Here is an 11,577-nt window from a genome sequence, read left to right as displayed (position 1 = left end):
CACTTTCACTTATTTGTGGAGCATAACAAATATCATGGAGGACAAGGAGTGTTAGAGAGGAGAAGGGAATTGGGGTAAATTGGAAGGGGAGGTGAATCATGAGAGACTATGGACTCTGAAAAACAATCTGAGGGGTCTGAAGTGGCAGGGGTGGGGGCGGTGGGAGGTTGGGGTACCAGGTGGTGGGTATTATAGAGGGCATGGATTGCATGGAGCACTGGGTGTGGTGAAAAAATAATGAATACTGTTTTTCTGAAAATAAATAAATTGAAAAATTTAAAAAAAAACGGGCAGAAGAAATGAACAAACACTTCTCCAATGAAGACATACAAATGGCTAAGAGACACATGAAAAAAATGTTCATCATCATTAGCCATCAGGGAGATTCAAATCAAAACCACACTGAGATACCACCTTGCACCAGTTAGAATGGCCAAAATCAATAAGACAGTAAACAAGTGTTGGAGAGGATGTGGAGAAAGGGAAACCCTCTTACACTGTTGGTGGGAATGCAAGTTGGTGCAGCCACTTGTGGCTGCAGGGTGGAGATTCCTTAAGATATTAAAAATAGAGCTACCCTATGACCCCGCAATTACACTACTGGGTATTTACCCCAAAGATATTGATGTAATGAAAAGAAGGGCCATCTGTACCCCAATGTTTATAGCAGCAAATGCCCATAGTCGCCAAACTGTGGAAAGAACCAAGATGCCCTTCAACGGACGAATGGATAAAGAAGATATAGTCCATATATACTATGGAGTATTATGCCTCCTTCAGAAAGGATGAATACCCAACTTTTGTATCAACATGGAAGAGACTGGAGGAGATTATGCTGAGTGAAATAAGTCAAGCAGAGAGAGTCAATTATCATATGATTTCACTTACTTGTGGAGCATAAGGAATAACAAGGACATTGGGAGATGGAGAGAAGTGAGTTGGGGGACATTGGAGGGGGAGACAAACCATGAGAGACTGGACTCTGAGAAACAAACTGAGGGTTTCGGAGGGGAGAGGGGTGGGGGGCTGGGTGAGCTGGTGATGGGTATTATGGAGGGCACATATTGCATGGAGCACTCTGTATGGTGCATAAACAATGAATGCTGGAACACTGAAAAGAAATAAAAAATGGAAATTTTTAAATAAATAAATAAATCCCAGTAATTAAATAAGTACAATGCAAATAAATAAATACAAAAAAAAAAAGAGGTAAAATCAATTTATATCTACAAAATTAGTTAAGGAGACCCACAAAACTTAAAAAAAAAAATGTAGTGAACAACAATCTATACATAGAACATGAAGAGCAAAGGATTAAAAATAAAGTTCTTTTAGATGTGTTGTAACTTGACTGACCATTAATCTAATATAGACTGCTAAATACTTAGTGTTAATGTGAACCTCATGATAACCACAAACCAAAACCTATAATTGATACACAAATAAAACAAAACAAGCAAAACACTAAAAGTGGTGAATCACAAAGAAGAGCAAAAGAAAGGAAAAGAAGGAGCTATAAAACAACCAGAAAACAATCAAATGGCAATAAATACATACCTACCAATAATTACTTTAAATGTTAATCATCTGAATGTTACAACTATAAGACATGAAATGATGGAACGGATGAAAAACCAAGATCAATGTATATCAGGGCACCTGAGTGGCTCAGTGGGTTCAAGCCTCTGCCTTCGGCTCAGGTCCTGGGATCGAGCCCTGCATCGGGTTCTCTGCTCAGCGGGGAGCCTGCTTCCCTCTCTCTCTCTGCCTGCCTCTCTGCCTACTTGTGATCTCTGTCTATCAAATAAATTAATTAATTAAAAAAATAGATCAATGTATATCCTGCCTACAAGAAACTCACTTAAGACCTAAAGACAAGTATAAGTTGAATGTGAAGACACGGAAAAAGATATACCATGAGAAGAAAGCAGGAGGGAGGAGCCTAAGTAGTTGTACTTGTATCAGACAAGATAGAGTTTAAAACAAAGATTGAACAGCCAAAGAACCTTGAAAAAGAAGAGTAAAGCAGGAAGCATCACAATCCCAGACTTTATATTAAAAATTTGTAGTGATCAAAACAGTATCTACTGGCATAAAAAAAAAAATAGAAACCTAGATCGATGAAACAAAATAGAAAACCCAAAAATGAGCATACAACTATATGGTCAATTAATCTTCATAAATCAAAGGAGGAAAGAATATCCAATGGGAAAATGTTTCTTCAAGTATTTGTGTCAGGAAAACTGGACAGCAACACGCAAAAAAAAAAAAAATAAAATAAAACTGGATCACTTTCTTACATCAAACAAACAAAAAAACTCAAAATGGATTAAAGAACTAAATGTGAAACATAAAACCATCAAAATCCTAGGGAGCCACCTGGGTGGCTCAGGCATTAAGTCTGCCTTAGGCTCAGGACATGATCTTAGGGTCCTGCAATCAAGCCCAGAATCAGGCTCTCCACTCAGCATTAAGCCTGCTTCCCTCTCTCCCACTCTCTCTGCTTGTGTTCTCTCTCTTGCTGCATCTCTCTGCATCAAATAAATAAATAAAATCTCTTAAGAAATCCTAGAGAAGAACACAAGCAGTAACCTCTTTGACATCAGCCATAACAAACTCTTTCTAGATATGTTTCCTGAGGCAAGGGAAACAAAAACAAAAATAAACTATGGAGACTACATCAAAATAAAAAGCTTCTGCACAGTGAAGGAAACAATCAACAAAACTAAAAGGCAGATGACTGAATGGGGAAGATATTTACAAATGACAAATCCAATAAAAGGTTAGTATCCAAAATGTATAAAGAACTGATACAACTTGGGGCACCTGGGTGGCTCAGTTGGTTAAGAACTGATACAACTCGGGGCGCCTGGGTGGCTCAGTGGGTTAAGCCTCTGCCTTCAGCTCAGGTCATGATCTCAGGGTCCTGGGATCGAGCCCCACATCTGGCTCTCTGCTCAGCAGTGAGCCTGCTTCCCCCTCTCTCTGCCTGCCTCTCTGCCTACTTGTGATCTCTCTCTCTCTCTCTGTCAAATAAATAAATAAAATTTAAAAAAAAAAAAAAAGAACTGATACAACTCAACACGCAAAAAAGAAATACTCCCATTAAAAAATGAGCAGAGGACAGGAATAGACATTTTTCCAAAGAAGACACACAGATAGCCAAAAGACACACAAAAACATCCTCAATGTCACTAATTATCAGGCAAATACAAATCAAAACCCTATACAAAACTCTATTCACACCCGCCAGAATAGCTAAAATCTAGAACACAAGAAATAACAAGTGTTGGTGAAAACATGGAGAAAAAGGAATGCTCTTCTACTATTGGTGGGAATGCAAACTGGTAGAGCCACTCTGGAAAACAGTATGAAAGTTCTTTGAAAAGTTAAAAGTAGAACTACCCTAGGATCCAGCAATTGCACCACTGGGTATCTACCCCCAAAATACGAAAACATTAATTCAAAGGGATACATGCACCCCAACATTCATAGCAGCATGACCTATAATAGCCAAACTATGGAAGCAGCCCAAGCATCCAGAGACTAATGAATGAATAAAGTGGTATACATAAACAATGGAATATTATTATTCAGCCATTAAAAAATGAAATCTTGCCATTTGCAATGATGTAGATGGATCCAGAGAATAAAATGTTAAGTGAAATAAGACAGAGCAAGACAAATACCATATAATATCACACGTATGTGGAATTTAAGAATAAAACAAATGAACAAAGCGGGGGGTGGGGGAGACAAACCAAAAAACAGATTCTTACGTATAGAAAACAAACCAGAGGGGTGGTAGGTGGGGGAATGGAATGGAGTGAAGGGATTTAAGAGTACAGTTATCTTGATCAATGAGTAACAAATGGAGCTGTTGAATCACTATATTGTGCACCTTAAATGAACATAACATTGTATGTTTACTCTGGAATTTAAATTTAAACAAATAAAGGGGGGATTTCAATAGTACATTGTAATCTATAGTCATAAAATATAGTGGAGAGTTTTTTTTTCCTTAATTTCATAAAACAGTAGAGATTTGCTAATGTGGGAATTTTCTACTTTTCCTCTCTCTCTTCACCTCCTCTTCTCTGAGTGTAGGTGAGGAAAACTGTGTAATAGAAAGGACCCTAAAAGCTACAGCCCCACCCCAACTGAGTCTGGTAATAATTATAGACTTACAGTCAAATCTCCTTGGGTATTATGTTGTGCCTCTGTTACTGAAGCATTAATTTTCACCACCCCCGGGACACAGAGGAATGGAAAGAAGATGAGGGGTAGAGATAGAGTAGATATCTAACAGATGCTTTCATGATAAGAGAAATGCTTCCTCTTATCTCAGTGCTTTCTGGCACTGAAAGATACACATTTTATCCACTTGCATAAAAAAAAGCAATTTAGATAGGTGCATCTTAACTTGGACTTAAGCTGATTAAAATCACGGTCTCCAAACAGAGTGTTTCAGAGCACAATATATTTTAGAGATACGTGCAAGTCTTATTTCCATTGATAAGTGAAAACACTAAGAAAATGTGTTAGTGCAGCTGTGAATAAAGATGCTGATAACTATTAGCAACATACACACACACACACACACATATTCACAGAAGCAGGTCTTATGGTGCTTCTGGCTCCAAATCCCAACACTGATCTTTCCTGTGAATTGTAGAATCATCAAAACAAGGGTACCTCCTGCTGCCTGTGTCAATAGCTTATACCTGCTTCCAAATACCGGCTTGAACATAAATATTAGTGTTCACAGGTGAATTTTATATTACGTTAATTATATCTCCATAAAGCTGGGTGTTTTAAGTTTTTGGTACACTTACTTATGATTATTAACATTTGCAAGGTTTTTAAAAAAGATTTCATTTATTTATTTGACAGAGAGAGAAAGTACAAACAGGGAGAGAGGCAGGAAGAGGGAGAGGAAGAAGCTGACTTCTTGCTGAGCAGGGAGCCCAGTGCAGGGCTTAATCCCAGGTCCCTGGGATCATGATCTGAACTGAAGGCAGATGCTTACCAACTGACTGAGCCACCCAGGTTCCCTGGATTGTTAGCATTTAAATACCTATCATGAGCTGAGCTTTTTCCTACATTCACCAAATATTTATTGTATGCCTACTGTGAGCTACACACTGTTTCAGGGGATACTACTGTTATCAAAACAGATGACATCTCTCTATTCAAGGAGCTTACATTTTAGTGAGGGAAGATATACTTGTTTGTCTATGTTAGGTGGTGCCGAATGCCATGAACAAAACAAGGACAGACAGTAACTGTGGTGTGGTGTCTACTTCAGAAAGGATTAGAAGGGGTTAGAGAAACCTAAGGTGAAATCTGAGCAGAGGTCTCAGTGAAGTGAACACACAATAGGAGTTTCTGGGAGAAAGAACATTCCAGCAAAGGAAAAAACAAATGCAAAGGTCCTGAGGCAGGAGCATGATTTTATTGTTAAAGGGATAACAAGGAAGCCAATGACCAGAGTGAAATGAATGGAGAGGAGTCAGGACAGCAGAAGGGGTTATGTGAGTCAGGAAGGAGTTGGTCCTTTACTGAATGAAGCAGAAATTCACTGGATGTTTGGGGGCAAAGCAGTGACATGCTCTTGTCCTAAAAGGATCATTCTGTTTTAATGATGAAAAAATTCTAGAAATAGTGGTGATGGTTTTATAACACTGAATGTACTTAACACTGCTGAATTGTGCATTTAGAAACAGTAAATTTCATGTTATATATATTTCACCACAATAAAAGCAAATTGCTTAGAAAGGATCACTCTGGATGCTGTATACAGAATAGACACAGAAGGGCAGGAGCAGAAAGGCCAGTTAGGGGCACCTGGGTGGCACAGTCGGTTAAGCATCTGACTCTAGGTTTCATCTCAGGTGGTGATATCAGGGTTGTGAGTTCAAGCCCCACATCAAGCTCCACACTCAGCGGGGATTTGGTTTGAGATTCTCTCTCTCTCTCCCTCTCCACCCCTCAAATCTTTTAAAAAACAAAAACAAAACAGGAAGAAAGCTGTTATAATAGTGCAGTCATTAGGTGATGAAGGCTTGGGCTGGGGTAGTCACTACAAAGGTGATTGTAAGCTGGTATATTCTGGAAATATTCCAGAGGTAGAGCCAACAGGATTTGATGATAACCTGTGAACCGCGAGACTCCAAAGTTTGGCCCAAACCAGTGTGAGAATGGAATTGCCTTTTACAGAGATGAAGAAGTCCATATTTGAGAGGTGGAAATCAAAATTTAATTTTCAGACATGTTAACTATGAGATATATAATTGCACATCCAAGACCAGATGGTAAGCAAACGGGTGGGTATGCAAGTCTGTTCTTGAGAAGTCTGGACCAAAGACATACAGACGGTATTTAAAACCCCTGAAGAAAAAATTAGAATTCTTGCCTGTCTCCCTTGTAAGAATCTGAGGGTAAGAATGATGAATTTGAAACCTTAGTTGCACATTACATTATGTGGGAAACTTGAAACACCGTTACCCAGGCTCCATATCTCTGGAGATTGATGTAACCAGACTGAAGTGTACTCAAATTCCAGGGCTGTTTACAGGTTGAAATCTGTTGCCAAGATCAAAACACTGCCTTGGTGGTTCTCAAACCTAAGAAGCACCAAGGGTGCATGACAAAAATGAAAATTCCATCAGTCAAATGCAGAGCAGGGTCTACCAAATCAGTCACCTAATAACTATCCCATTTTGAAAAACATTTAATTTGAAGAAATGTATTCCCCCAGCAAAGTGCTCTTCTATAACACAACAATCATTTTTTGATGTAGGATATTTGTGTAGTGATTCAACCCTAAATCTGTTATTGTTTTGTGACTTTATATTTGGGATCACCAGAAGTGAGCAGCTAGAATTCACTGCAGTCCATGTACAGATCAGTTTCCCAGCAGAGCCTGCCTTCTGTCACCACTGCCTCCAGCCCAGACCCTGATTTTAATAGCAATCTCTTGCTCTAACACTGTGTGCTAATTCAGGTTCCAAGAACTTTAGCCACCGGCCACCAACTCCTAGAAGTTCCTAGGTCATGAGGTTGAGAAAACTCCTCCCTGCTTCCGTTTCCAAACATTTTCTCATTTCTATTTCACAAAGTATGGAGACCGAAATTCATGCCACCCAGTTGTACTAGCTATCCTTCCTCAAGCCCATCACCAAAACTCACAGGAGAGGTTGTGAACCTTAGCTGTACAATAGAAACATTAAGAAAACTTTTAAAAGGTTCAGAAGCACAGGCCCCAGACCAGATCCCTTAAATCAAATGCTGAGGGGCGGAACCTTGCCTTAATTTATAAAGTTCTTCCTATGACTTTAAGTGGCAGCTGTGGTTGAGAACAGCTGATCTAAAACCCTCTTGCTCACACCCCTTTCCTCACTAAATAGACTATAACTTATTGCTCATTGCCTTCTTCACTCCAAGTATTAGAGGATACTGTTCTCAGGGATTGCAACATCCTCATGCATGACCCACACAAAATTTTTTCCTCCCAGTTTTCATATTCTAACCTCCAGAGACCTTCACCCCTCTCCTCCACCTAGACCACCCAATTTCAAGGTTATATCAAAGCACTATCAGTAGTAGTAAGTATGCCAGCTGCAGCACCTCACCTTTCAGTATCCCACGTGGGAATCCTTCCAGTTCCCTTTTACTCTCACTCCCACCCACTCTCATAATTCTTCTCCCATCATAAATGGCAACCTGTAGATCTCACTATTTTTCCCACTACCCATCCCCTACCTTCACTCCTCTGCTGAAAAAGTTTAAATTCCAGGGAATAATCACCCTTTTGCTGACATTCTCAAATATCTTACACCTGTCTTAACAACTAGTTAAAACTAAGATCTACATTTCCCATGCCTGCACTGGAATCCCCTACATGTTACATTACTAGAACACAACTGCATCCTTAAGCATAGTTCATACATTTCCAAGTCTCAAGCTCCCAATGCTATCAGAAAATCCTATAATACAATTACGCTTCCCTGATAATATCAAACTCCCAGTACTTTACTTGATTCCTTGCTTTCCTCCTCAGCTTCCCAACCCGTTTCCTTCCTACATGCCTCAGCTAATGACTTTGCTTCATAATGCATTGAGTACATAATACCAAGGGTCTCATCTTCACCCCAAAATCTATAAACTTATTTTTAGCCCCATGTCCTAGGGCTTTTACAGTAAAGAAAATATTGTTTCCTCTTGTGCTCTGGATTTAATATCTTCTCCCTTTTCAAGGGCTTTGCTCCTGTAGGCTGTCCTCTACTGGCTGTACCATCAATTTCTCTCTACTAAATTATTTTTTTCTCTCTACTGAATAACTTCCATTAATATACAAACTTACTCAATACCACGCTTTCCCCCCAAATGCCCTTCTCGCTACCATTAATTTCTCTGCTTTTTAACAACAAAACTTTCTCCCTTTTTCTGGCTTTTATTCCCACCATTCCATTGAAAACTTCCTTCAAGATCATCAGTAACCTTTGTGTTGCCATTCCAACAGACATGTCTATCTGCATCTTTCTCACTCATCACAGGAATTGACTCAGTTGACCTTGAAATAGTGTTTTAGCTTTGCTTTCGTGACATCATCCTCTTCCTATCCCTCTTGACCTCCTATTTTACTTACCTCTAACCTCTTGCTAGTCAAAGTATGATCCAGAAGACCAGCAGCGTTGATAGCATCTTGGAGTTTGTTAGATTTGCTCAGATCCCAAACCTACTGGATCAGAATCTGCAATTAACATGATCACCAGATAACTCCGGGGACATGAAAGTTTTGGAATCACTCCTCTAAATGTTGGTGTATTCCAGAGCCCCGTGCTATGCTTTCCTCCTAAGTGGTCCCATCCACACCTGAGGCTTTAAAAACTATGTATTTTTTATCCTCAAGTATCTCTCTCTCTCTCTCTCTCTCACACACACACACACACACACACACACAGCTCTGAAAGCCCTTCTAGATTCCAAATTCATATATTCAAAAGCCTACATTACATGTCCATTTGGATGTCTCAAATATTTCAAACCTAATAGGTTGAAACAGAAACCCTCCCCACCTCACTACATGGCTCCACCGAAGTAAGAGCAGCTCAGTTTCCTGAGCCCTCACAATGCGACAGGCATGGTCTTCAGTGCATAACACATTATCAGTTCCTTTAGTCCTCACACCACCACCAAGTACGGGTATTATGTTTGTCCCCATTTTACAGAAGACTAATTGAGACATGGAAAGTTAAGCAGAAGCATACCTTGTTTTATTGTGCTTCATTTTACCACACTTTGAAGGTTTGTAGCAACTCTACGTCAAGCAAGTCTATGGGCACCATTTTTTCCAATAGCATTTACTCACTTTTTGTCTGTCACATTTTGGTGGTTCTCACAATATTTCTACCTTTTTCATTACATATTTGTTATGATGATCTGTGATCAGTGACCTTTCATTTTATTATTGTAATTGTTTTGGGTTGCCTCAAACTGAGCCCATATAAGATGAAAACTTAATCAGTAAGTCTTGTGTATGTTCTGACTGTACTACCAACCAGCCAGTCCCCCATCTCTTCCCCTCTCCTCAGGCCTCCCTTTTGCCTGGGACACAACAACACTGAAATTAGTCCAGTGAATAACTCTGCAATGGTCTCTCGGTGTTCACGTGAAAGGGAGAGTTGCACATCTCTCACTTTAAGTAGAAAGCTAGATGATTAAACTTAGTGAGGAAGGCACATCAAAAGCTGAAATAGGCCAAAAGTTAGGTTTCATGTGCCAAACAGGTCACCAAGTTGTGAGTGCAAGGAAAAAGTTCTTGAAGGAAATTAAAAGTGCTGCTCTGGTGAATACATAAATGATAAGAAAGTAGAATAGACTTATTATTGTTGGTATGGGGAAAGTTTGAGTGGTCTGGATAAAGGAAGAGCAAAGTAACAACAACATCCCCTTAGGCCGAAGCCCAATCCAGAGCAAGGCCCTAACTCTCTGTAATTCTATGAAAGCAGAGAGAGGTGAGGAAGCTACACAAGTTTAAAACCAACAGAGGTGAGTTCACAAGGTTTCAGCGAAGAAACCAGCTCCATAACATAAAAGTGCAAGGTGAAGCTGTAAGCCACAGCAAGTTATCCAGAAGATCTGCCTACGATAATTCATGAATGGGCTATACTCAACAACAGGTTTTCAAGGTAGACAATACAGCCTTCCGTTAGAAGAAGATGCCATCAAGGACATTCACAGTGAGAGAGAAGTCAATGCCTGGATTCAAAGGTTCTCTTGTTAGGGGCTAATACAACTGATGACTAAATTGAAAACAATGCTCATTTATTATTCTGAAAATTCTAGGGCGCTTAAGAATTATACTAAACCTACTGCCTTTGCTCTATAAATGGCATAACAAAGCCTAGATGATAGCACATCCGTTTACAACTTATTTTACTGAATATTTCAAGCCCACTATTGAGACCTATGGCTCAGAAAAAAGATTCCTTTCAAAATATTACTGCTCACATTGGTTGTATAGTGGTGAGCATAGCTGCCTTCCAAAATATTATTGCTCACTGACAATGTGCCTGGTCACCCAAGAGCTTTGATGGAGACATACAATGAGATTAATGTTCTTTTCATGCCTGTTAACACATAATCCATCTACAGCCCATAGATGAAGGAATAATTTGGACATTTAAGTTGTATTATTTAAGAAATACACTTCAAACTGCTATAGCTATCATAGACTGTGATTCCTCTGATGGATCTGGGCAAAGTAAATTAAAAACACTTCTGAAAAAGATTCACCATTCTTGATGCCATTAAGAACATCTGTGATTCACAGAGTGCCTGGGTGGCTCATTAGATTAAGCATCTGACTCTTGATTTCAGCTCAGGTCATGATGTGAGGGTCATGAGATCAAATCCTATGTCCCAGCTCCATGCTCAGCACAGAATCTGCTTGTTCTGCTCTCTATACTTTCCCTCCCCATCCCCACATTCTCTCTTTCTCAAATAAATAAATAAAATCTTTAAAAATAACAAAAAAGAACATTCATGGTTCACAGGACAATACCAACAGTTTAGAAGAAGTTGGTTCCAACCGTCATGGATGACTTTGAGGGAGATTGATATCTCAGTGGAGGAGGTAACTACAGATATGGTAGAAATAATAGGAGAACTAGAATTCAAAGTGGAGCCTTAAGATGTGACTGAATTGCTACAATCTCATAAAACTTAAACAGATGAGGAGTTGCTTCTTGTGGATGAGCAATGAAGTGGTTTCTTGTCTACTCCTGGTGAAGATGCTATGAAGATGGTGGAAATGACAACAAAGAATTTAGAATATTACATCATCATATTCTAGAAGTAGAGAGGACATCCCCCTCAAGATCAAGGAGGGAAGATGGATCCCCGGCATGTGATAGTGAAACTCAAGAATCTTAAAACATGAGAAAATATCTTAAGGACAGCTAGGGGCAAGAGATTCCTTATGTACAAAGTGGGGAACATCAGAATAACATCAGACTTGTCCACATAAACCTGGCAATCCAGAAAGGGCTGGCAAGATAATATTCAGTGCAC

This window comes from Mustela lutreola, chromosome 13 (assembly GCF_030435805.1).
Source record: "Mustela lutreola isolate mMusLut2 chromosome 13, mMusLut2.pri, whole genome shotgun sequence".
NCBI classification, from domain to species: Eukaryota; Metazoa; Chordata; class Mammalia; order Carnivora; family Mustelidae; genus Mustela; species Mustela lutreola.
The sequence above is the reverse complement of the archived record's forward strand: the minus strand, read 5'-3'. Positions refer to the sequence as shown.